The following is a 25509-nucleotide window of genomic DNA, read 5'->3' as shown; positions in this document are numbered from 1 at the left end:
TGTAGCTTGTCATTATTCTCTGCTGTAGGAACTGAGTGAAATACATCAAGGTAGCCTTTAAAGCATCTACTAAAGATGTGTTGTATCTTTATATTAAATTAGGTCCATAAATACAGCATTTGGACACTGAATTTTAATTTTAGATATGCACTAAAATATATTCAGCTTCCAATAATAAGATGAGTACGGGCTTAAAGTGTACTGTGTCATCTTTAATTTGTGGGTATTCATTTAAACTGGATGAAAGTGCTCAAGATTTGCAGCTCTTAAATATATTTGAAGCCTATTTTGCCTGGGACTTGTAAGTAATCGGGCACTTGATTTAAAGCTGATTTATAAAAACATGTTGGATATTTTTTATTCCTTCTTCATCAAACAAGCATCTCTGGAGTTGATTTTGGTATTCTTTATAGAGGAGATCTCATGAAGCCACAGCTTGTGGTGAAAGGGGCTCTCGATTCCTGTGAGACAGTGCTTAAGACAGTGCGAAAACATCACATATCCATCAGAGAGCAAATACTGCAAGTTCTCCACAAAGTGCCAACCATTTAAGAATATCCAAATTATGAAGGTTAGATCAAATTTATTGGACCAGGGCTGGAAAACCATTCTTTAAATCTACATAAACCAAGTTCAACCTGTAGCTGAGTGCCAGGAAGAAAAATAAATATGGAGAGGGCTTGGAATGGCTCATAGTCCAAAGCACAGCCAACGTCATCTGGAAGACATGGAGCCAGTGTGATGGCATGGCCATGCATGGCTTCCAGTAGCTTTAGGCTACTGGTGTCTATTGATGTGACAGAAGACAGACACAGAAGTAAATTCTGATCCATCTGGTCAAATTCAGCCGAATCTTTCAGAGCTGATCAGTGGTGTTTCACAACACAGATGGACAAACTCCTCAAACATACAAAAGAAACTCATTTTGCAATACCCGATTCAGTTACCCAATGTCACCTTGGGGAGCTATCGAAATGAGTTTCATGTGTTGCACTTAAACTCTAAAGAGAGGGCTTTTGAGTAGACGGAAACATAGTGTACATTTCAACATGACACATTTCATGGCATATGTTGCTGAGTGACACAGTGCCTTTATTTTCTATTCAAGCTCTCAGTGCTTCTGAAGCTGTGACACTCACCTCCTCTACAAATGGAAAAAGCTGTTCCCAAAACATCAAGTTCAGTCCAAAAAAGTAACAGCTGAATCAGTTAATGTACAAACCGATCACCCTAATCCAAAAGCATCTAAAATGTCTAGTTCACCAACTGTGTTTGAAATTTTCACCATCACCATATTATAATCACTACATTTCTGATCTATAAACACATCAACCAACAATATGTTGATGCACCTTTGTGAGATAATAACATTCAGATTATTTTTGTGTGGACCTGTACATACATTAATGGGATAATCTTGTAAATGTCACAATTTCCTGTTGCATTTAAAACTATTATCTCTATCTAAGAAACTAGAGCCCATGTTTCTTTTCTCTTTTTGTGTGTCATAGTCCATAGAAAAAAACCAAACTGAACAAGTTAACATTGGATTCAGCACATCAGAGAAAAATTAGGACTGATTAGGGAAACTGATCGATGCATCTTTGGTTATAGATATCATTCCCTCACGGTCTGCTCCTAAAATACAACTAAAATCTATATGAATTTCTTAATATCATGGTGTCATGATATGGCAAGCTCATAAAGATATGTTGAAACATATTTTAATGAGCATTTACGGGAATGTAAATGAAAAATCCGTGGAACTACAGAATAGTTAAGCATAGTTTAAAATGGTCTGTTTGGATAGCTTTACTGAAAAAAACGCCTAATGTTGAATTGACCACATCCTCATATCCCAGATAACATTTGTCTTGCACCTCATCTCTTCTGCTGCCTTCATATTCTTTCCTCAAAACTAAGGTCATAAAAGTTCACAAACCTAAATTAAAGCGAGCTGCATTAAATAAAATAGATCAAAACATCAGGACATAGATTGTCATAACTGTGGTGATGTTTATAGATCTCAGGGTTCTGGTAGCCATTAAATCGAAACATTTAATAGTTCCCCACCTCCCCATTTTCCTGATTTTACTAAGCAATCTGTAAATAGATTGTGTATAGAAATGCTTTATCACTATGTATGCTGGGGTAGATTCTCAGATACCAGGATAAGACAATCTTAAGTGTTTAAGTGGAAGACATTTGGACTTCTCATTTCTTGAAAAACAGTGAAAGAAAAAACTAGAAGAAGTCAGGAAATAAGAATTCCAGTTGCCTTTAAGTAAGCACTTAGAATCCCTAATACTGTTTTGATTCTTTGTGCTGACTTACAGACGTAAGCATTAAGTCATATCCCACTCACTATTAAATATTTGTAGAACAACAATAGGAAGGCGAAAATTAGAGTAATCATTACGTTCAGAGCTCCATCTGAAGGCAAACTAAATGTTTACAGTTCCTAAATCTGACCTCTGCCTGAAGGCTTTCAGTCCCTTGCCCTATGTGGGGCAGTTATTTTTGATGAGTGCTGACAGTAGTAAAAGACCGTCTGCATAAAAAAATGCTCACATTCTGACTCTAGATAATACACGTTGCCATTGTAAGCCAATAATAGTGGCTATAATAAAATCAGTGGAGCAGAAAAGAAGCACGCTTTCATTTCCTTATATGTGGCCATGTGTTTGGTACATCCCATTATTCATCAGGTCCTGGCTGCTGATAACTGTTCTATTTGCATCTGAATAAAGAATGCCTTACAACCTCTATGAAAAACCTCCACCCTCATGCAAATTAGGTGACCTAAAATAGTAGGTGCTTTAGTTATCTATAAGCAACTACGACCTCCTACCACCTTAAAAGAGAGGAAACAAAGTATCTGAAATCTGGATGTGGTGGTGGTCACATCAAAGAAGGTGTTGTTTTAAAATACTGTTTTACTCCTAAACTCAGGTGGTTTTTCATAGGATGTTTATTCAGCATCTTCTGGCACCCTTTACCTCTTGACATGACCTACTTTGATTAACAAAAGACAGGAAAAACATATGCAGTAGAAAAGGTGTGGCCTTGCTTTCCAGAGAATGGCTGACTCACTCTAGTAAGATGCTCTGCAGTTCAAAGGTAAAACACTTCGTAATTTAAAATCTCTGCTGCCAGTCAGGAGCATACTGTGTGATATTTGTGATCAATCATGGCTGCAGAAAAAGATTGCCCTAGCTGAAAATAATAAAAAAGATGCTATCCATAAAGTGGCGATCTTTTGAGGGATGAACTCCTTAGAGGGAAGTCTGGCTGTGGCAAACAAACTGTTCAAAATCTCAGTCGACGGACAGATTAATGAGCTGTGTCTTCACATACAGTACAGTAAACCCAAGATAGATCTGGGTGCAGTCTTCGGCTGTTTCTGCAGCACTGTAACAGCATATGGTTAATCACATGTAGTGTTCCTTGCAAAACTATTTATACCCTAAAGCTTTTACACATTTTGTCCTGCTACAACAATGTCTTTTATTTGGGTTTTATGTGAAACGGCAATAAATATTAGCACATATTTAAGACGTGGAATGAAAATAACTCATAGTTTTATGCATTTGCATTCAGACACCTTTACTTTAGAGTAGCAGCCAAGAGGCCCATTGTAACTATGCAGGAGCTGCAGAGATCCATATATCAGGTGGGATAATTTATTGACGAGACAACTGTCCACAAATCTGGCCTTTCTTGGAAGAGCAGCAGGAACAAAGCCATTGTTGAGAGAAACCTGTTTGCAGTGTGACCGGTCTTATCTAACACCAGGCAAATGAGACCAAAATCAAAACTCTCACTGCGCATTACCCTAAACACACCATGAGAGGGTAGTTAGCCCTAAAGATGCAGCCAGTGATGCAAAGAAATGATCAAGATCAAAGCACATTAATGTGTTTAAAATGGCCTAGTTAAAGTCCAGATCTAAATTCAATTTGAGGCAAGACTTGAAAATTGCTGCTCACAGATTAACTCATATTGCACTTACAGACTACTTGTGATGGTCTATCACATACAATCCAAATATATTAAAGTTAGTGTTTGTAATGTAACAAAATGTGAAAAAGCTCAGGACATAAGTGTACTTATGCAAGGCAATGTAAACGTCACTGTATAAAAGAATATTTTCTACATATATAGACTGAAAATCGTACACACTATAGGAAAAAAAATATTTTACACATGTAAACAACCAAACAACTCTACAAGCCAGAGAGCAAATGTATCAAAAAGAGGGTGTGGGGTTCCATTGTGCACCCTGAGTTCAGGTCTTGGCCATTAAATAAGCTGGCACTGAAGATGTGAGCTGCACTGACAATGATGTATGGGAGAAATACAATCCAGCACCGTTATGAATTGGTTGGCTCCGGTGTGGGCAATGCTTGCTAAAATGCACATGCAGAAATGTTCACAAAAAGTCCTCGGACACACACTCACACAATCATGACGCAGGGCTACAGCCAATAATATCATCTTCTTTTTCCAGACAAATTCAATTTTTATCCAAGACATATGTAAGCTGATTAAAACAGCCTACAAAGACTGGAGAAATATGTCACATCCTCCAGGGCTGGACACAATATTGAGTGCTGCCTTGGCAATGCCTTGTCTTTCCTTCTCTGTCCTTCCTGTATGTCTTCTCTCTTCTGACCTCTCTGCATCACCTGATGGCATCACACATCTATTTCAGCCTTCTCTTCATCTTTTCCTTTCTTTACTATGTGACTTTCCTTCCATACGTCCTCGGAAAGGCACATACATTATTTATGATAGGTTATGAAAAGCCTTTTATGAGTTCATTCACATTTTCCCTTTACTATCTTTACTTAATGATTGAAACTGTGCATTAGCAATGTCCCCATGATGAAAAGCTGGCAGAGGTTTTGCTCTCATGTACTGTTGAGTTGCCCAAATTTTTATTGTGAGCTGGGTTTGTATATGCAAATGTAAAGCAGCTGCCACACCATCTACCTTGCCACAAATGTTGGTGTATCTATGGTGAACAAGTTTTATGAGGGGCTAATGAGTGTAAAATGAAGAGCATTTTATTAAACATTATTTGTATAGTGTGGATGCACTGGGATCAAAGATATGACTTGACAGTGTTCATGACAACTTGCCTCCTCATATGCTGCTCATACTCAGCAACTTCTTTAGGAAAAGACAAATTGGCTCCAAGGTCTTCTCTAATGTGGTGTTGCTCTGTTTGTTTTTGCTGAATACCTGCCGAATGAAGGGAATTAATTTCTTCTTCCTTTTCCTTTTCTTTGCTGGTCAGGTCACATTAGGGGTGATACTGCCCCAAACAAGGATCTGTTTTAAATGAATGATAATGTCAAGGCAGCTTGAACCAAAAGTGCAGTGTGAATGTGATTCAAACCAAAGGAAGGTGTGAAATCTTTCGGCATTTCCCACCCAACTGAATCAAAACCCTCAGACTATCCTGGTGTGAGAATGTCATTAATGATTTCCTGACTATATAGGGATAAATGTTCAATGTTCAAAATGCACTAAATAAGGGCCATCAAGTGGTCAAATAATTATTAACTCAATTTTTAGGAAGATACGGCCAGAAATCCTGCCTTGTCTGTCACTATAAGCATTCTGCATGATGTGGTAAGTGAATTTTCATCAGAGCAGACAGAGTGTCTGTATAGTGTCGTATGAGATTAATGTTATTATATTATTGCTGCTACATGTTGTAGCATTTGCAGACATATGGAGTATATTTGAACATGTCCAAAAAATGTGTGGCATGGTATGTTTCAGTATCAGATGTGTAGAAAGGCAATTCTGGAGAGTCATTTTAGGCAGCCCTCATTGTACCCCAATAAAACACAAGGCAGGTACATAATAGTGTAATGGGGTGTAAGAAAATTAGTATAAACAGACACACCAGTTTGCAAGATTTCTATTAAATTTAAATAAAAAAACGGATATTTCTATATTAGCAAAATATAAAGCATGAAATATTGTTTACCACAGAACATTAGGTCTGAAGGTTTTGTAATAGAAAGAAGTGAAACAGCAGCTGTTTCCAACTTTGCGTTTGTGGCTTGGGTGGAACCTTGCCAATTAAAAGTGTGTCACACACACACACTAGGCCCACAACACTGTCTGTTTAGCCACTGCAGTAATGTCACATCATCAGAAGATGTGTGAATAACACATCTGAATTATGAATGGAGAGAGGTTAATTATGGATGAAAGGAGGGCAGAAATAATGCCACAGACAATTCCCTGAAACACATGGTTGGATAAATGGCTATAGACCCAATGCACATTTGTTGGCAAGCATCAAGTCTGGGAGAGACTCCTTATTTGGCTAGTTGGTGCTGATATATATTGGACCTTGTTGGGTGTGGATCTATTCAGCATTATCACTCTGTAAGTACTTGCTTTAAATCAGCACATTGTATGCATATGCTAACTCAAGTTGACAGAGAAAACTGTTCTATTATTGACAATAAAGCTACAAATATTAGATGAAAAGCAATTATACTTAGCACTCACCCTTATAGGATGATGTGGGAAGTGATGGTGAAGGCAGATTAAAGTAACTCACAAGAATATAATTTGGCAATGATATCCACTTCTGTCAAAATATTATTTTAATCATGTGTAAGGTGTTTATTATTTTTGTCTTGGAATTAATTAACACCCAAATGTGGGATAGATTTAATGTATTTTTTAAAATAAAGATAAAAAAGTAATCAATCAACTGCTATTTTCTGTGCTAATGATTCTTTAGTGAGAGAGTTGCACCTGCAGCTCTGAAAGATTGCAGCGGGCTGTCTTCCATGAACAAAAGCAGTGGCCTTTTACAAAGAAGGTCAGAGATTTGTTGCGATAGCATGAAACCAGGATATTCAGACTTAAAGAGATGCAAAAGGATCAGAGTGGAACTAATATGGGGCGTGCAAATGGCTGGATGAGAAAAAGGACAAGATTATTGGGGGAAAACGATGTTCCAGATGCAACTGGAGACGTGGTTTAGGAGCTTGTGACCTCTGGGGGGTTTGTAAAGGTATTGAGGGATTTGTAAAATGGCTTTACTGCTTTTGATTTTCCATTTTGTATACTTACCCTTTGCAATGTGTGGTCATAATTGATGTTTTACTAAAAACAGCACATTTCCTCTTAAGTGTTCACAATCAATCTACCTTTATATATTATTTGTGAAACTACATACAAAACTCTGACATTTTACACATTTTTACCAGCTCTTAAAAAGACCCTTTCAAATGCCCTGGCTGGACTAGGATTTCAAATAATTTTTCAAATGAATGAAACTTTGCTAATTTAGAAATTCAGGAAAAACTTTAATGGTCATAATTTCACTTTAAATAGATAATGTGTTAAACTCTGCATGTTGGACTGCATGTTGTTTATTCAACAGAATGGTTACATATCAGAAACCTTTAATGTGAAAACCCCTTCAGATTATACCTACATGTAGTTTTTATGATAGATTGCTTACATCCTGGTGTTCTCTTCGTTTAAACAGGTTTAAAAAGTGTTTGTTTTGGGATTTTACTTAGGATCCAAACTGGGAGACAGTCATCGGAACCGGTGACCCAGGCCAGTTTATTGTGAGGTGACAAATCAAGATCCGGGCCACAGTAAGGTGATCTGCTTCTTCTGCTAAAGCCGTTTTCTGGTTTTCTCCACTTCATATTAACATCATCTATGGTAACTCGTGAAACCCTTTCTTTAAACCCCTGAGAAATACATACAATTTTGATTGCAGTTAAACCCTAATTTTCATTTAATTTTGCTGATTTAAATATTAATATAATCCTTTGTTTATGTGTAATTAAATCTGAAGAAATACAAAATCTCCTTGTTTCTTTATATTTGAGTGAGTCGTTGAATTGGATGGGTAGAAAATGTATCCAGTTAAATGTAGCATATCAAATGCTATTTCCTGTGGAAACATTATTGTACCTGACAAGTTATGACACAAAAATCGAAGAACAAAAAGACTCATTCATCGGGTGTCTGCAATCAAGTGTCTGCACTTTCCTCTGACTGGCAGCTGGAGCATGAGCATACTTCCAGCAGCAAAAAATTACTAATAAGGCAAAAAAAGGTTAATATTTCTATTCGGTTCAAGGTTTAAGAACATTAAATGAGAAAAGACAGAAAAACAAATCACTTTGCTCTAGCATCGTATGGGTCAAAAGACGCAAAGCGGTAAGGCAAAGGCCTTGTATGATATCTCCTTGTTGAAATCTCTGGCACTAAGGGCTTTGGGACATCCACCCGGCTCTACTAAAACATTCAAAGCTTTGCCTCCAAAGAGCAAAACTTTTGTTCTTTCACAAAAGGTCTGACCAGAGGTTCTCCCATAGAAGGGAGCCCCGTATGAAATCAGATTATTTCCACTGAAATCCCCCTTTCTCCACCTGCCAGTTAACTATGTCACTGCCTTTGTGTCCTCTCTGATAAAGCTCTCCAGTGTGGCATAATGGTGGCTGGATGTGCATTATTGCTTTTACTGCCATTTATTCAACAAGGAGAGTGGCACAACCCAACCCCCCCTCGCTCCTTCCTTTTTTCTTGTATTTTTTTTTTTCTTTTAGGAGAAATCTGGGCCACATGCCCAGAGGAACGCAAAGTGCTTTAATTCATTTGCACCTTTTCTCTCTGGCTGCCATCTCCAAGGCCTCTCTTTATACCCAGAAGTGATTTACTCAGGCTGGACCATCAAAGCAATTATGGCAGCGGCCTGCTTCCCTATTATGAAGAGAGATGACTGACAACAGGGAGACTGCGCGGGGGTGGAGGGAACTTTGCTTCAATTTAGTTGATCTGAAAACATTTTTTTTAAACCCACTTAACCAACAAAACACAAACAAACTCCTCAGATTATCTCTTTGAAATTTTTGACCAAAAACATCTTATCCTGTTTTCTGTGCTGCATTTTTCAATTACCACTCTCACCTTTTGGGAGCAAAGCAACTATGGGCCGTAGTTGGGTGATGCAGCAGAGGATGCACGCAATGTAACAAAATATCAGGAGGCAAAGCAGACACTGATGTGCAGCAATTAATGTAATGGACATTAGAAAGCACAATCTTCTGACTAATGAGAATGTCTTATATTACAGCACAAATGCATGGGGTCGCCAAGACTCCTATCATTACTATGGCTCGCTACAAAAAGGGATACTCCATAAATGGATAATGCGGGCAGAGAGAGCCGGGTACGGCGCCACTGGACCGATCGTCCATCCAACACTAATAATTAGGACTGGAGTTACATGGAGTCATTGGGATGAATGGGGACAGTATGTGAGGGAAAATTAGGTATTTTAAGGAAACGGGGCAATAATGTTGAAGAGTGGTATGGCAGAAAATGGGCCAAAGTGGATTTGAGTAAAAAAAAAAAGGAAAAACAGAGATGAATCATGAGAGAAGAGGAATCAAGGCGAAGGCGAGAAATTGACGAGAGAGCAAAGCGTACAAGTGGTGAAGTGACACATTGGCTAATCAGTCGAATGTCGTTCTCTTTTTAAAGCTGTCATCTTGGCCATCAAAGCATCAAGACCTTGTTCTTCTCCATCTCTCATTGACTGATTCTCCTGTTCAATTATTCAAGGTTTATAAGCACAGGCCATCAATTCAGCAACCAGGAGAGCCAGTAAAATAATGACAGGGTTGCTTCTTCAGCCATACTGACTGTCATAAAAGTTTTACAATTGGAAAAAGGAAAATTTTATTTCTTAGACCCCTTCCACCACCAACATACTAATGGTGGGACTAATGGTGGGACTATGAGTTAAGGCAAAGCCTCTAACTTCAATATTGTAGACCCCACATGGATATGCATGCTTTGTCATTAATTATACGTGGCAGCTAAATATTTACAATGATGAAATGCTATTTTTAGCTATCACATAATATTCATGCACATGCAAGCTGTAAATGTGGATTTGCATGGATATTGAGCTGCACTACTGCTAGGTGTGTGTGTGTGTATGTGTGTGTTAGGCAACACTTATGTGGTTTTTAGTCTGCTTGTTCTTTAAAAGCCCAACCTGTGTGAGTCACACTGCGAAACTGAAAATCAGGTCAACTGCAGATCTGCAAACGAATGTGCAGCCTAACTACATATAATCAGATACATGCAATCAAACAAACAGAAACTACCTAAAACACCGCCTGCCTGCACAAAGAATAAATGTATATGAACCCATACAGGCACACACTCTGCCTACTTGTTGGAAATCTAAAGTAGCATCCCAGCTCCCATCTGCCGTAATCTACCCTGGGGCAACAGTGACCTGAGCCGCAGACAGAAACTCGTCTGGAGTAGAAAGAAAAATAATAATAGCTAAGGTAATGTAGTGTGCAGCTTTATCTTTTACTTAGTTTTCAATGCCTTCAGGGCTGGAGATGTTACAAACTCAGAAACCTCATTCAGCTTTAAACCTAAACCACGGCTGCCGTACGTTTAGTCACTTCCACATCTTCATATTAGAGACAGAACATGCAAATCAGACCAGTTTAGATGCAGAGAAACTGCATCAACATGGATAAAACCTTCCACGGTTTGAGTACTAAACGTACTCAAATTAAAGGTGACTGCTTTACAATTTCCAGTGTGGGGTTATGGTACTGCAAGTAAAGATGTGTTTATTTTAAGTCTCTTTACACATCTTTACCAGAGGTGCAAATCAATTTCTCTGTATCTGAATAGGTTTATGCAAAAATACCTCCAAAATTAACAAACAACGCTTAAAAAATTACAAAGAAAGGAAGGTAACTCCAGAAACTGTGATAGAATAAGAAAAGCAGCAGACACAACTTTTGCTTTATTTTGTTGTTCTGTAGTATGTAGGTGTTTGTTAACATGGTGACTAACTAGAGAGATATGAGGTATGATTTTGGTGAATCTTTTTCTGTTGTTCATCCATTCAGAAATGCTGTTTCCAAAACATTTTTGAGGCCATCCGACAAGGGAAAAACATTAAGGATGGACGCAAGACTGGCAAGGGGTGAAAATACAGACAAGGTCACTGTGGAATATGAGATGCAATACTGTGAACTGCAAAACAGCAAAAGAGCAAAAACGCAGACTTATTTGGACAACACTAATAATACAAGGTTTACTGTGCCATGTGTTTAATTTTAAGCCTTATCAGATCAGATTATTTCTTTCATGTCGAGACACAAAAAAACCCCAACTCTTAGTAGGTATACTTACTTTAACCAAACTGTATTCTCAAATTCCAAATAATAAATCTGTATATTCCCGTATGTATTTACTCAGTTCTAATTCACTGGAGGTAGGGAGCCCATACTGTGGCAAACTGTCTATTTTTAAGGTTCACATATTAGTCATCTCTAGGGGGGCCTAACATTGTAATTTCTTGAATTCATGAATGCTAAACTGTTGTGTTCCCTTCTTGTTTACCTCCACCACGCCATCCCATCCTCCTCCCCAGATGCTTCTGAGCACAACAAAAACTGATGTGTGTGAATTGAGATAAACTCAAAGGGGCTGATGTCAATCTTCTCCAGCTGAGGAGGAGGTGTGGCAGCCTCTCGTGGCTTGTAAAGGTATGTGGTAAAATATTTTAGGAATCTTAAGACTCATTTTCTAAGCTCTCAGTAAAATAATAGATGTGTTGTGACTGTTAGTGCAGGGACCAAAAACAAATTCTGTTTTTGGGATTTTTTTTTTCCCAGACCCAAATTTTTGAACAGTGCCTTCCAAGAACATTTACACTCCTTGAACATTTTCACTGTAAAACTGCAAACATCAATGTACTTAAAAGGTATTTGTATGTGATAGACTAACAAAGTAGAGCATAAATGTGAAGTTGAAGGAATTAAAATATGGTTTTTAATTTGTTTGTTTTTTACAAATAAAAACGAGAAAGGTGTGAGGGGTGAGATTTTCAGTCTCATCTGACCAAACCACCTTCTTCTGTGTTTGTTGCATCCCACTCTTAAGGCTTTCTTTAAACAATATTTTTGTCCACCTCCATAAAGATAATATTTGTGTATTGCATGACTGATAGTTGTCCTGTCGACACTCTAAGCTGCTTCTCTAATGCTTTCCTGCCTGGCCTCTCAGTTTAGGTGGACAACCATGTGTTGGTAGGTTTGCAGTTGTATCATACACTTTCCTATGAAATTTCTAGATGATAGATGGAACAGAGCTCTGTAAGATGTTTAAAGTTGGGAATATTGTTTAATAACCCAACCCTGCTTAAAACATCTCTACAGCTTTATTCTGGACCTGTCTGCTGCCTTCCTTGGTCTTTGAGATGCTGCTGGTTGTCTAATGTTGTCTGACGAACATCTGATGCCTTCACAGAACAGCTGGACTTCTACTGAGATTAAATTACACACCAGGGGACTATTTACTAATTAGGTGAGTTCGAGATTTGATTTAAATCGTGTTGTTTTCCGGCCACTCAACCATTTTGTGCTACTTTGTGTTGTTCTATTTTGGATGATATTCACTGGATGATTTTTAAAGGTTGTAACATAAAGAAATGTGTAAAAGTTAAAGGAATACAAATACTTTATTGGGGTATACTGTCTTTCAAAACTGGTTGGCCCTTAATAGAATAATGTCATTAAAATTTTTCTCTGGATGACAATTATTTTTAAGTTATCTGTTCGAATAAGGTAACACATTTATAGGATGTTATATGAAAATAATTTTAATACGTGTGTTTAATCTGCAGCAGTGGACAGATGGACCTCCCGAAAACCTCTGTCCAGAGATGAAACCCTTCAACGCCAATGATCTCAAACTGCAAATGAGTAGGTAATTATCACCGCTATTCCCTCTGCAGATTACAACAACAAATCTGTCACTATGTAAATAAACAATTATATTCATTATACACTCATTAAGCTATAATTGCATCATCAGAATCACAACTAAGAGGGCATTTTCTACCAGTGTGCGGCTATGACAAAATATAAGGCCACCATCCAAAAATCTAATTATTGACTCAAACAGAAAATGGGACGTATTGTGAACAGGGCTTTAAAGGAAAAAAAGACCATTTGATGTCCAGCTAAAATGCAGGACCAGGACAACAGCAATGTGCTGCATGAACCTAATAAGGCTGAGAGTGCTGCTAAAGCTAAGAGAAAGGTAATTTGACCCCACTCAAATTCCTCCATCAAACACTAACCAAATAAAAGCCTTAAGAGTAAAAGATAGAAGAGAGAAAATATAGAGAAGGGGCTAAACCAATGGGATTAGTACAAAGTAACTAAATGGGCATGGCAAATTTCCATTACTTGAACAGGAATAGCTATTTTAGCTGCTGGGATCTAAATAAAAAAGCTGAACTCCATCCTTCCTCTGTCTTTTGTTCATTCACGTGTGCAGCCTTTCTCTTCCCTAACTGCCCAATATGGACAAATGGATATTTTCCATCTAACAGCATCCTTGAGGCACATCAATAAATAAAGTTGACACAAATAAACAGATAAATAAATAAATATGAGGAGCATAGCAAATGGGCATCAGTCAGCATTAGTGATGGAAGCATGTCAAGCGAAATCATGCTTGACTGGAGGCAGGCCAGCCTGAGAGTAGGCAGCATTCTTGCTGATTGTTCACTCTGTATGGGAATGCATTTGTTTGTGTGTAAGAATATAGGTACACTGTTTGTTAGTTTTTTTTTTTGCTATTGTACTTTCTTTACTTTAACCCAGGCATTCTCTTTACTTTATTTAGCAGTATCATTACTTAAACACAGAACACACACTACATTTTACTGATAGCTTTCCATTTTCCACCCCCTCTCATGTCCACGTCCTCCTTTCTGGGACTACAATTATAACTCCAGTCTATATGCCTACTTTTTGCATTTTACATGTTTCACATAAGAGGACAGTCACAGTTTTAAGTCATTCCCTATAGTTTTATTTGTTTGATCGTATTGTTTTCTTGTCTCTAGGTGAGTAAAGCTAATTGATAATGGCAACATTCACACGAACCTTTGAAGATGTTGGGGAGTTAAACGTGTGCACATAAGCATCAACAAACTCCTGTGAGCTTACACATTTATCTTTTATTGCAGCAGCATAAACTTACACTGAAAAATCAAACAGTTCTTTTTAGATAAATGTAACTAAAGAACTTTCAAATTTTTGCCTGACTTTCAGTTGAACAGTCTCTAGGAACTTTTAATTAGTAAGCCAAGGCTTTGTTTCCCCGTGTATATACACATAATGTGACACAGAGGCCCATTTGTTCTGGACACTGACAATTACCTTGGATGTGGTAAGGGAGCTTAAAAACTCCACCAAAGTGTGACATCTTAGGGTCACCAAGGCTCCATAACCACCGTAAGACTAAGAAACAAACTCTTGGCGGGTCAGGGTTTAAACATGGAATAAATATATTGAAAAGCAACCAGACCTACTGTGTCTGTGATGCTGTGGGCCTGTTTGTCTCTGGGAACCTTATTAGAGTCCATAGTATCATTAACTCTTTGAAGAGTTACAGATGACAAAGATTTTGTGGACTCTGACAGAAATCCAAAAATAAATCATCACTGGGTCTTTCAGAAAGATAAAGATTCAAAGTACAGTACAGAAGTGGCTCATTAGACACAAAATCAACCTTTATCCATTGTTGTTTCAGCACCAAGACCTAAATCCTGTAGAATCCAGCACTATGGACCATCTTGAGAGTTTGTGCAAAGGATAGTGAAAGATCCCTCTCTCTGTATCTCATTGGGAGTTGACCTGTGTTTAAACCAAAGGCTGAATTTCTTTAGATTTTACAAAGTGAGATTATGCTATATAAATGGCTGACACTGTAAACATTGTTACAATGATGAAATTTCAGGATTGAAAAACATTGGATCCTAATTTTGTAAAAAGCTTGCAAAAACACAGAAAGGAAGAGGCAAACTAAGGCAAAAAAGTTTTACAGTACAAATCATTTTCTTTTAACTAATTATTCATGCCTTACTTTGGTAGAAAATTATTATAATTATTAAGGTCTAGAAAGGTTAAATGACAAAAAGTTTGCAATCTCATCTTTCTTGCACTTTGGAAAGTAAGAGGGATTGAATAAACCTGCAGTTAAACATGTTTAATTTATTGTGACGCTACTTTTAAAAAAGGAGGATGAGTAACAGTATCAAGCTATTTAAAAGTAAGTGAGTCACATATACTGAGATTACCTCAATTTTCCTGCTCTAATACGTGTTGGACTGATACGACCTGCTGAAAAGAACATTAAACAATGTTTCTGCATATCTTGTCTTTGTATTTAAAGGAATTACCATAATCAGTCACTGCCAGGTACATAGTCCTTTTATGCCTCAATATTACAAATCATCACATCAATTCTACCAAGAAGAGAAGTGAAATATTAATTCTGTTACTTTCTGGCTTACAGGTTGTAAGATTATAGCTGGCAAACATCCACCTGGACTTTATAACTTATATTTTAATAATAGTCATATCATGTTAAGGGAGGAAAAAAGTGTGACAGGAAAGAGAAAAGGATTTGATTATGGCACCGTGTCTTATTGTTGGAGAAATTCATAACCATGCAGGATGGCATTCTATTCCACTGCACATTATTTTCCCTCTGATCATCAGTTGGCCCCGCTGTATGCCTAATGAGCGATAAATAAGGTTTAATTCAACCGACACAAGTTGCCCATCCTTCAGCACTAAGCATGATAGCTTGGGCGAGATTCCATTGGAATTATATGAGGGTAATATTTCAGCTGGTGGGATGGTCCTATTGCCTTCCCTATATTTGGCTTTCACAGGCATTCCTTTGTCTTTAAGCTCTGCAAGTTTATAGGTCTATTAGGAATTCATCAAATGATGAGTGGCATCAATCTTATTGTGGGAATGTGCCCTGGGTAAAAATAAGATAAAACCTTCCATTATGGGGCCTTCCAAAGCACATTTGTCCTCCAAAATTGATCCACTATTGACAATTTACACTTGGGGTGACCTTTCTTAACTGCCCACATACTTGAAAGCCAATATTGTTTGGAGAGGGAGTAATACACACTCACTACTCAGTGCAAATGCTTGGAAGTTAGTAAATAGGATGAGGTAGTGAACAGCTTTATGGGGGTTGGGTGTTTAAGATTGGTCCAGGGGGCAGGCACTGAACACTTCTGATACCAATGCTGTTCTGCACCAATGAATAGACAATATAAGTCAAATGTAGACAGTTACCATTACATAATCCTTCTGAAACAGGAAGCTAAGAAAAGGGCCTAACGTCATCAAACTGTCTTTCATACAGTCCAATTGTGATGAGCCTGTAGCCAAGTAAAAACACCTAATAGTTCCAACATGTCTGCTCAGGTGGAGGGATTGCTGCAAAGTCAGTGACCTGATGCCATTGACCTCACTTCCTTATGTGGATAACTTTTGACCAATTGGCAAATAAGGTTGAATTAAACTGTCTTTATTTACATTTAGGATCAGATTGGGCAATGTATCATTGAATGGAATCTGTCTTCATGGTTAGATTTTACTTTCTGTGCCTAGAGTCGACATTTGTGGTGAATTGGAGCTAAATGACTAAACTTAACTGAATTTAAATTCATTTTCATCTGACTCTCTCTTTGGTAGTTAATAAACATCCTTATCTATAGGAAACAGGTGATAGGTTTCAAGCAGCACGTCTCTAGACAATGGTTTTCTCATCTACTCTAATGATATCTCACATCTACTAAGCTGTAGCATGAAACCCTATGGGTCTCTTTGCCCCAAATCATGTTAGCTCCTCTTCCTGTAGGAGTGCCGTGAGGGCAGCCCCAATGAATAACATCTATCAGCACCCTGCAGTAGAGGCCAAAAGTTGCGAAGGCAAAGCCCTCGACTCGGAGACGCCCTGCAGCAGCAGTACATATCTGATATGTGCCACTAGCTGCAGTGTCTGTATGAGAAGCTGCGGAGGAGAACAACTGCCAGGGAGGCTGATAGACAACACAGTAAGATAAAACAATAGGTACAACACATCTGTGAGCAAATTAATTGCCGAGGGAATTACGATCACTATCGCTTCTTGTTATTTAATTTAAGAGACAAAATGTCTGATTTTTTTCATGATTGAGAAGAAGATGGAAAATAGCTGCCAAATCAGTACGTAGTGTGGTTCATCAGATCAAGGTGATGCTGATAGCAAAGAGACATAAGGAGAATAGGTGTTAAAGAGATCACAATTCAGCTAACCAACATAGGGGAACACTGGCATATTCCTTATCTCCACAAACATCTCTTAAATAGCAAATTCAATGTAGTTGAATTCATTTTGTTAACTATTCACCACAAAAAGTGGGGGCATTTGTTTCTCATGAGAGAAAACAGTTAACTTACAAGAGGGGTTACTTTCTGACCTGACCGACTGTATTAACTGTTGGTTTTCAAGCAATTAGACAAGAAAAAAAAACCTTGCTGAACAAGCATTATCATTTGTGTAATGTCAAACATGTCCTAAAGCGGCCTGTTATAGTCATTAACATAATAAGTGTTTATTAGCCTTTTCTGATGAACTTCTCCCTGAAACAGACAAGGCAGCATTTGCTCTTTGAGATCTTCCTCCTTTAAAAGTCGATTTCCTACTGGTTTGTCATTTTCCAGAAGCCTGGAGAAGTGCAGTAGGCCAACAGGATTTCTCATTGTTGATTAGATGTGGTAACCTCTTATTTTATGGCATTATGTTAGTTTAATCTAATGCAAGGAGAAGTGAAGAGCATCCCTGCCAAGAAAACACAAGCTATTTCATCGCGTTGTGCCCAGGGCGATGACTATATTAGAAAATATGATGCCAGATTTCTAATACGTATAACATGAGCTTTTACCTCATTAGGGGCTTAATTTAAATATGTTTGCCCCACTATTTGCAAATATAGCGGAAATTATACAAAACAAAATCCACGTATATAGTTAGGAGGTCTCCTAACTGAAGATTTTGCTTCAGTTTGGAACAGACGAAGGAACTTTTGATGGACTGGCTTGTGAAGGTGAAGCAAGATAGCACTGGTAACTGGTGCAGAGAGGGAAGGTAAGAGGGACCCTGGTTTGGGATTGTAATGACATTGAAAAGGCAGTAAATAAATAGGATTGGCTTGGCTCTCTTTGAAATCTGATTGATGTGTCTTTTGGGATGCCCCCCACCCCAGTATGAAAGACCTAGTGAGTCTGTGGCTTTCATCTCTGACCGAAAATCAATGAGCCAGGATGTATGAGAGGCTCCTGCTCTATACCCACCAATCTCCTGCCAGATTCCCTGGTAACTGTCTTACAAGAAAGGGAATAGGAGATAAAACATTGAGGTTTCTCACTTTTAAAAAAAATGAAATCCTGTTTATGCTACAAAAAATAAATCTAACAAATAAAAGTCTGGCAGGTTTTTATTTGTACAGAGAAAACTCAAAAAATGTGGTGTGCATTTTTATTTAGCCTCTTTTACTCTGATACCTCTAACTAAAATCCAGAACACAACCACTTGCCTCCAGAAGTGAACTCATTAATGTTGGGACCCACAGCCATGGTTACAACGTAAAAGGGCAGTACAAACTTTCCTGGAACTTTCAAAATAAATTGCATTAATGTACTTCCGGCACAGCCATGAAACGGGGTAAATGCGGACTTCCTGTGACGTCACTGTCCAAATAAAAGCACCGCTCTTGCTACATCCTGCCTCTTCTACACGGGTCACACAGGGACCTGGACAGAGAGACCCCGCGCACTAATGTCTCTTTGCTGGCAAACAGACATAAACTCTTCAACTGGATCCAAGAGTGTCATACGATCATCGATCATATGCACTAAGATAAGTACAGAAAAAATGAATTACTGTCTGTGTATCCGGTAGATTCAATTATGAACGGGAATTAAGGTACAAGCCTGGCTTGACTGTCTCTCTGAGGCCTGCAGAAGCAAATTGTGTTCCAGAGACGTCCCTACAGAGACGCTGTGTCTACAAAGTCGAGTGGAGCAGTTTTCCCAGTCTGGAAAGAGGACAACAGAGACCGCATCACCGTGGTAACGTGCAGCTTGGTCGGCCCAACAGGAGAAAAAGGATTTAGCACAGGTTGTGAGGACAGCACGGGATTGTGGGGTGTTGTCTACTTGATCTGGACTGATTTATGCGGCACGAGTCCAGAAAAGGGCCAGACACATTGCTACAGACCACACCCACCTGGGCAATGCACTGTTTGTTCCACTTCCGTCAGGAAGACGATTTAGGAACGTCACAGCCAGAAGAAATAGACTCAGAAACAGGTTTCTTTCTCAAAACAGTGAAGACCACTGTCCCCCTGCAGGCAGACACTAAACATCCCTGCTGAAAATCAAACAAACCACCTTCCCATCTCAGACTGTTTCAGCACAAGCTGCACTTTATGTAAATACTAAATATTACATGCCACATTCCATGTACATATGTTCTCTAAGTGTTTTTAAATTATGTAAATTTTGTCATGGTCTATAATCTACATGTGTATCTTTTGAGCCAGGTCTCAGCTAAATTTCATTATGGTGACATAATGACAATAAGGAATCTTGAATTGGAACGGAAACTCCTTTCTTAACAGGAAGAAACCTCCAGTAGAACCAGGCTTAGTCTGAGCGGCCATCTGTCACAACTGAAGACACAAGACATTCACGGGACACTGTAAATCAACAGAACCAGTGCTAGTTGTGCCCTCGACAAATCTGGTCTTTAGGGAACAGTGGCAAGAAGCTTACTAACAAAAGCAAAAATAAAACTTTTTCTGCAGTCTGTCAAAAGTCAATTAGGGAACCCAGCAAACATGTTCAAGGAGGTGTTCAGGTCATTTTTGACCCACACCTGCAGTCCACAGCCAAGCTAAAGTCCAAGTGAAGAGTAAGGTTTATGGACAAACAGCTAAAATTGCTTAATTACTCATACTAAAAATACGAAGATTTTATATACTAAAGACAATTGTCAGTTTCGTGACAGTGTAAATGAAAAAAAAAGACCTTTAAATATCGTTAATTTAAAGCCTTCACAGTTTCACAAATAATCTTCTTGAAATGAAAATGAACCCACTGTTGAAGCACAGCTTTGCTGGTCCCCATCAATCTATTCAAGTTCTGTGTTGAATTAGGAATGGCTGGTGTAATTGCATAACACATGGCTAGGGCCCCGGGGGTTAGATTTTCCATCTTACACAAAGTGGAGACAAGGAAATAGGAAATGCTTTTGGAATTGGGTGTAATTGTGACTGGCGGCGCCCAGGACTGTGCTCAGCATGACACTTGAGGTAGATTGGTGAAGTGCAGTATGGCCTAAAGGATGAAGAAGAATGGCACGCTGGCTTTAAATGAGCTCCTTTTTGACGTTAGCGAAGATTCTTGTTGCGTCTCTGACAGACTCTCTCTGGTACACGTTGCTCGCTTAAGGATGACAGGAGGTTAATCAAGCTTTAAAGAATGAGATTACAACAGACATGACAGGCGGGATTGAATAAATTTGACACACTGACTGTTAAAACTGCTCCAAGATTCATCTTTTTACCAGTAGAAAAAATTACATTGAAAAATGCTGTCAATCCCAGCAGATCAGGGAGGAAACACAGAAATGCTGAATGAAAATATATAAATACTAACACAGCTAAACCAACACAAAGACAACAGCTTTCTCCTTAAAATTCAGTCAGGATCACGAGGACCAACCCATCCAAAACAACTCTGGCTTTAAAACCACTGGTCGCTAGGAAGACACAACGTTTATGGGAAGAATTTGATGCACAGTGTCTAACAGTAAATAAAACCTCCAAATAATTTTTGATGTCTCAAAGAAACACCTGAAAAATGGGTCAAAGACATACAGAAGTTTAGATATCTACTGCAAGTCTGTAACAAAGAAGGGTAGGCGTGCCTTCCCGTATAGTTCGCAGAGTCATAGCAAAAGTGCTACATATCTATCATATGCGCTGTTCCTATCCACATTTATAGACAACCAAAGATCTTCAGAGTTTTTTTTAGTATGGTGTAAATCGTCACAGTAGTCACTAACTTTTCTGTTGACCATTTCCACGGTTCCTGCAAGTCACAACGTCAAAACGTCTAACTTTTTAAGGGCACTATGCTTTAAATAAAAAAATTGATATCAAAACTGACTTAACATCCTTAGTTGTTGAAAAGGGTTTTAGTGGATAACGTGAGAAGAACATGTTTAATCTAAACCCCTGAACACATTGTAATGAGCCATATTTACAAGCAGGATTCTTTTGCAAATGGCTCATTTGGGAAACTAATTATCTGGCCAAAGGTTTCTTTCAACAGCTCTGTTTGCTGCACTGTATCTTGTTGTTTTGTCACGGTGTAGTAACACCTAATTTTCCAGAAGTAAAACACACATAAATGAAGAATCGTATACAAATTTTTAGATGTAGAATAATATAATTTCGGACAGCACAGAAAACTTGGATGTAATTAAGATCTTTTGATGCCTACAATTCAGATGAAGTTTGAGACCTTTTTAGGACTTTTAAAGACCCTGCAACTATGGAGGAATAATGTCAAAGTATCAAGAAGGTTCAAGTTACAGCAACAAAGATGGCATTGAGCCTTTCCACAAACCCCTGACAAAATGTTCTCCGTAGAACTGGCGTAAGGCTTTAGTTTTTTAGGAAACTAAAATTACAAAGTTCATGCCCACTCCTATTTCATGTAGAAAGTGTATATTTAACATCTTCAATAGTTAAATCTGTCATGAATAAGAGTTATGAAGCTTACTGTATACTGTGTTTGAAGCTAAGTGTGCTATTATAGGTATAAAAGGACTTCAGTCTCATCCCAGAGCTTAAGAAAACTCCAACTTAAGTAGATAAAGGTATATTTACAGCTTAAATTATAAAGTGAGCTTGATATAAGTTATTAGGTGTGTTATTTAATTTTTGTAATTCAAATTGGTCAAAAATCTAAATCATAATGTACTTAAATATGTCTTAAACTGTTAAATTTAACTTAATGCAATGTAAAGAAACCCTGCTGCCTTATGTTGTAAATTTATTTGGTCAGCGTTTCCTTGTTACCTTCTCACCTTGAAACTACCTTGTTTGAGGTTGTGTCCTCTTTAGGAGCCATTTAGTTTGCCCACGTCTTTGTCATTTAAAGTCAAGGCATCCCTCATATAACAGTCTTAACCCTTGACAGCCTTCATTGGATGTGGAACACAGGATGTAATAGTGCTTGTCTGGAGGTTTATGAGCAAGCACAACACTTTTCACTCAGTATTTCCAATGTGGACAGCTGAGGAAAATACTTTCCAACTCCAGTCCAACTCCTAAAGCTGTTATTGTAGATGAAATTAGTCTTCCTCACCACCACCAGAGTGCTAATACTCCATATATATATATATAAGCTGTAAAAGCTTTTTGATTAAAATAATATCTTAATCTGATTAGAGCCATTTTAAAGTTGCCATAAACTTATCAGAGCCTCCTTTCTTTTAGTTCTTTCAGCATCACACTCCAGACACACACATCTGGTCATGCACAATTGATATATAACAATAAAAACATACATACGACATTCGAGCAGCCAGTAAAGCATGAAAGCCTGCAAGTCTTCAGAAAGCGCACTATCTAGTGTGGTGTTGCATAAAATCTACAACAAAAATATGTGGCAAGTCTACTCATACACAGAAAAAAAAACATTGCCAGTGAGTAAAACACAACAGATTATGTCCTAAAACTGCTATAAGACAGGAAGTGATCACATTCGGTTTCCATGCAGCGCAACGGGACAGACAATAAAACTATATAACCACTGAAGCTGATCCACAATACAGAAAAATGTGCTGAGTGCTTTGACTAATTTAGGCATAAGGGATTTATAACAATGTGAAATATATTAACTTTTAGGAAACAAATTGTAGTTAAAGATTATGTTTCTAATTCAACTGAAGATGTTAGTTCAGCCTTTATTAGCAGTTGTTCGTTGCGTTCAGCAGAGAACAGTAAACCTTTTGTTTGGGATTGGGCTGTTTTATGAATAAATATATAGTTTAAGATAAAGATTGTCATAGTTGCGGTTGAAAAACTTTGTGCTGGATTAAGGATTTGGGTCTGTTTCCAGCTTTAACGAGTGTAGCGAAAGGGATAATGCTTAAGTCAACCATGCTGGCAGCCATATAACCATGCTAGCAAGCTAACCTTTGTAGCCTTGAGTCGGCCCACAGTCGCACCCAGTGAAAGGTGTATCTTAGCTGTGGTTGTCGAAGAACATTTTTAGATGATCATTAGCATCTAAAAAATGTTTCTGTTTCACTAATATTTTAGATCTTAATTACAAAGTTTTGTTTTTGTTTCTTTTTTGACATGGAGGACAAACCACACGACTAAGCTATCATCTTCAAAGTCCGAAGTTCTCTCAAAACAATCTGGGAACTATTTTTTTTTCCTTGACAATAAAATACAGACCCTACCAGCGGCATTTAAGCCCCAGACAACATAGCCTCTAGGATCATTCGAGCACTCAAACCCCTCCACCACGTTAAGGTGGCGGTTCAAGGAGGCTCCCATGGCAAACAGGCTTCAGGTGACGGGTCAGACATAGAGCGGTTCAAGAACCCCTCTTGACAACTACTAAATAGAGGCACGTGACGTCACCCGGTATGGCGGAGCCGGGGTCCCACCCTGGAGCTAGGCCTGGGGTTGGGGCTCGTTGGAGAGCACCTGGTGGCTGGGCTGCTCCTCGCAGGACCCGGATGGCCCAAGCCCAAACGAGAGACGAGAGGCCATCCCCCAGTGGGCCCACCACCAGCAGGGGGAACCATGAGGGACCGGTGCAAAGAGGATTGGGCGGTGGACGAAGGTGGAGACCTCGGGCACCCGATCCCCGGATGCTTAGGCTGGCTCTAGGGACGTGGCATGTCACCTCGCTGGGGGGGAAGGAGCCTGAGCTTGTGCGGGAGGTCGAGAGATATCGACTAGGAATAGTCGGGCTTGCCTCCACGCACAGCGTGGGCTCTGGAACCCATCTCCTTGAGAGGGGCTGGACTCTCTTCTACTCTGGAGTGGCCCACGGGGAGAGGCAACTGGCCGGGGTGGGTTTGCTTGTTGCCCCCCAGGTCAGCCGTGTCATGTTGGGGTTTACCCCAGTGGATGACAGGGTCGCATCCCTGCGCCTTCGGGTTGAGGACAGGTCTCTGACTGTCATTTCGGCCTATGGGCCAAGTGGTAGTGCGGAGTACCTGGCCTTCTTGGGGTCCCTGTCGGGGGTGCTGGATAGTGCCCCTCCCAGGGACTCCATTATTCTGCTGGGGGACTTCAACGCCCACGTGGAAAACGACAGTGACACCTGGAGAGGCGTGATCAGGAGGAATGGCCTCCCAGTGGTGTTTTGTTATTGGACTTCTGTGCTTGTCACGGATTGTCCATAATCAACTACAGGGGGATCACACTCCTCAGCCTCCCTGGTAAGGCCTACGCCAGGGTATTGGAGAGGAGAGTCCGGCCGATGGTTTTTGTCCCGGCCGTGGAACAGTGGACCAGCTCTATACCCTCTACAGGGTACTCGAGGGTTAATGGGAGTTTGCCCAACCGGTCCACATGTGTTTTGTGGACCTGGAGAAAGCATTCGACTGTGTTCCTCATGATGCCCTATGTGGGTTGCTCCAGGAGTATGGAATCGGGGGCCCTTTACTAGGGGCCATCCGGTCTACGTACAAGCGGAGCAGGAGTTTGGTTTGCATTGCCGGCACTAAGTCGGACCTGTTCCCGGTGCATGTTGGACTCTGGCTGGGCTGCCCTTTGTCACCGGTCCTGTTCATAACTTTTATGGACAGGATTTCTAGGCACGGCCAAGGGCCGGAGGGGGTCTGGTTTGGGGACCAGTGGATTTAGTCTCTTCTTTTTGCAGATGACGTGGTCCTGCTGGCCTCCTCTAGCCAAGACCTACAGCATGCGCTGGGGTGGGTCGCAGCCGAGTGTGAAGCGGCTGGGATGAGGATCAGCTCCTCCAAGTCCGAGGCCATGGTTCTTGACCGGAAAAGGGTGGCTTGTCCTCTTTAGGTTGGAGGGGAGTTCCTGCCTCAAGTGGAGGAGTTTGAGTATTTCGGGGTCTTGTTCACGAGTGGGGGAAGAATGGAGCGGGAGATCAACAGACGGATCAGTGTGGCTGCTGCAGTAATAGGGGCACTGTGCCGGTCCGTTGTGGTGAAGAGAGAGCTGAGCCGAAAATTGAAGCTCTCGATTTACTGGTCGGTCTATGTTCCTACCCTCACCTATGGCCATGACTTGAACATTGGGTCATGACCGAAAGAACGAGATCCCGGATACAAGTGGCTGAAATTAGTTTCCTCCGTAGGGTTGCCGGGCACTCCCTTAGAGATAGGGTGAGGGGCTCGGCCATCCGGGAGGGGCTCGGAGTAGAGCCGCTGCTCCTCCACATCGAGAGGAGCCAGTTGAGGTGGCTTGGGCATCTATACCGGATGCCTCCTGGACGTCTTCCTCGGGAGGTGTTCCAGGCGCGTCCCACC

The 25509-nt window shown here is 39.7% G+C and overlaps 1 protein-coding gene across 5 annotated transcripts in view; it reads right to left on the bottom strand.

The window, feature by feature from the left end:
• Positions 1 to 25509, bottom strand: part of diaph2 (diaphanous-related formin 2) — a 555642-nt gene that overhangs the window by 41392 nt on the left and 488741 nt on the right. The gene's annotated exons all lie outside the window — the stretch shown is intronic.

This window comes from Girardinichthys multiradiatus, chromosome 23, assembly GCF_021462225.1.
Source record: "Girardinichthys multiradiatus isolate DD_20200921_A chromosome 23, DD_fGirMul_XY1, whole genome shotgun sequence".
Taxonomy (NCBI): domain Eukaryota; kingdom Metazoa; phylum Chordata; class Actinopteri; order Cyprinodontiformes; family Goodeidae; genus Girardinichthys; species Girardinichthys multiradiatus.
The sequence above is the reverse complement of the archived record's forward strand: the minus strand, read 5'-3'. Positions and strand labels throughout refer to the sequence as shown.